The sequence below is a fragment of the Phaethon lepturus genome, unplaced genomic scaffold (genome assembly GCF_000687285.1).
Source record: "Phaethon lepturus isolate BGI_N335 unplaced genomic scaffold, ASM68728v1 scaffold6649, whole genome shotgun sequence".
Classification (NCBI taxonomy): Eukaryota; Metazoa; Chordata; class Aves; order Phaethontiformes; family Phaethontidae; genus Phaethon; species Phaethon lepturus.
This window is the reverse complement of record NW_010564089.1, coordinates 84017-86645: the sequence shown is the minus strand read 5'-3', so window position 1 is coordinate 86645 and position 2629 is coordinate 84017.

Sequence of the window (2629 nt, the reverse complement as noted above, 5' to 3'; positions counted from 1 at the left end):
CTTTGCCTTGGTGCCTTTTTCAACTCTCCTTAAACAGGCTAGGGATTCTCCTGTCTGGGGTGCCGCTCTGCCCCAGGAGGGCAGTCCTTGCAGGGCAAGAGGTGCAGCTGCACAAGCATGATCACCCACATTTTCTTTACCATCTTTTGGCATGCTTCTAGATCAGAATTCACTTCCTTTGGAGAGAGCCTAATAGGTTTGCCAGGGGAACGGCAGGTGTGTGTCTGTGTGTCTGTCCAGACAGAGCCTTCCTGGCCAGAACACTCTGAGCACACATATACAGCTCCTGGAGGCCAGCAGGGGTTAGAGCTAACTGTACCCTTGGTGGCATACAGTGCACCTTGTCTACTGGCAAGGACCAAGGTCTGATAGGTGAGCCTGGACTAGAAGAGGTCTTTTGGGTAGCAGCAGTCTCCCATCAGGTTCAGGGCAGAGGAATCACTTCAGTCTCCTCAAACAGCAGTCAGTTGGCTGGCCTAGGTCATCCGTGCTTCTGTCTGAGCCACCTTTCATAGTAAGCAGTGTTCTGACAGTGTGTGGCTTGGCCTCCTGGTAAGAAGATGTATGCATAGTTATTGACTCAACTGTAGTCTACCTGTAGATGGTCTCCAAAAGATGGGTGACCAAATAGGATTGGCTGACCTTAAGGGGCATTTGGGCACTTTTTAACAGTATGATTGTAATCCTGTAGGCTCATCAAGGTGCAAATCCGTGCATCATTTTTACAGTCATGGATGTGCAGGCTACAACAAATGTGTCATCCTTCCAGAGCAGTCAGATCTTCAATGGCACAGCTGGCATCTTTCCTGGCTGCTGGAGGTCAGTATAGTGGTACAAAACCTGCAGCTTCTGAAGAGCCACAAAATACAATTTGGCATCGTATCTTCATTAGGTGGACTGCAAAATCAATGAGTCTGGGAGCTCCTTGTCAGAAAGCCAGGCCAAGCACACTCAGGGTGAACTTGACAGATGAGCATCTGAACAGCAGTTTGGAGGGTACTCCTGTGGCTAACCAGCATGAGCAGTTGGCAAATTTGAAGTTGTTCCTACACCCTCAAGGTCCTACCTTTCAAGATCAGGTTGGATGGGGCTCAGAGAAACCTGACCTAGCTGAAGATGTCCTTGATCATTGCAGAGGGGTTGGACTAGATGATCTTTAAAGGTCCCTTCCAACCCCAACTATGGGGTTGCCCCAATGCTTTCACTTGAAGGTAGTACTACAAAGAACTAATGGAGGACTACAGTGCCATTTCTAATGACTAAAAATAGGTAAGCATAGATCTCTCAGCTTATGGAGACAGAATATACAGAAAGACAATGCAGTCATTGCAGTGTGACTAATCTGTGGTAATAAGGAAAAGAAAAAAAGCACCAGCTCCCAAATCCCCTCCCACATTCAGTCTTTAATGGAAAGTTTACAATGGTAGAGATAGATAGTATATTTTCTCTTTCTAGTATTTGCAAGTATTTTACACACTATTAACATAATACAGTTTGGAATAGGGTTAAAGTTTACCTGCCCTCAGCATCCTCCTTTTTTCCACACCAATCAAGAGACATCGTATACATTCAAATCTGCCAGTTTTCTATCTGTAATTTATCAGAATGAGTTGTATTTGGGGCCACAGTATCTGCTGCTATGTTTACAAATGATTGTTTCCTGTAGATGTGGCACCAAATAGTGGATGTCGCAATGAAAGTTCCCAGCCTTGTCATGCCCATCACGTGCCCATATCTGATAATGAACAATAGCTGCTATGACTTTTTGTATTCCAGGCTTGTTACCTCAGTATAGATGAGAGAGCTTGTCAAATTTCAAAGAAAAAAAAAAATGCCACAACTGTAACACTTGCTGCAAGCTGTAACAGCATGTCTTGTGAGCAGGTAGGATAAACCAGACAGCTGGAATGACAGGCCAGGAGACCAATATAATTTGGTCATTATTTCTGATCAGTGTTGCTCTGTGCCCACCGGATCAAGTCCTTCCAGAGTCACCTCCGATTGCTAGCGCAGATCCACCCCATGTTGTACCCCTGTCATCCTAAGCAGGCAAAAATAGGCTAATCCTGCCAATGCTGGTGTCTCAGAAGGTTTATTAGTTCCTCTTCTGCAGCCATAAGACTCTCACTTGAAAAGATTTGGCTTCAGTCTCACCTAATGGATCAAAACAGCAGGCATATAGCTGCTTTGAATCAAAATAGGCAGTATGAACGATTTAAACTACAGTGGAAATAGGCTGTTTACATGATGCTTGCTTTTTTCTCTTTCAAAATGTCCTTTGATTTAGATTTTTTAAATCACTAGGTGAATCCCTAACTTGTAGACTCAATCCCTTTGAGGCTTTACTATTTCACAAGTGATATTTATTTGCAGAAGATTTGGCAAAAATTAACAAAGGCCTTTTATGTACAGCTTCATCCCATTGCAGGAAACGCCAGTTTTAATAAAGCAAGTCTGGTGAGAGATTAAACAAGAAAACCTTGAGTATTGAGGTGAACTCCCATGAGTATAGAAAACATTCAAAATTTTGGCTTTTAGTCAAGGTTACTGAGAGGAGACTATGTACTGTAACAAGAATATATTTAGCAGAGAAATTTTTCTAACACCTCAGTTTCTTGTACGCAGAAGC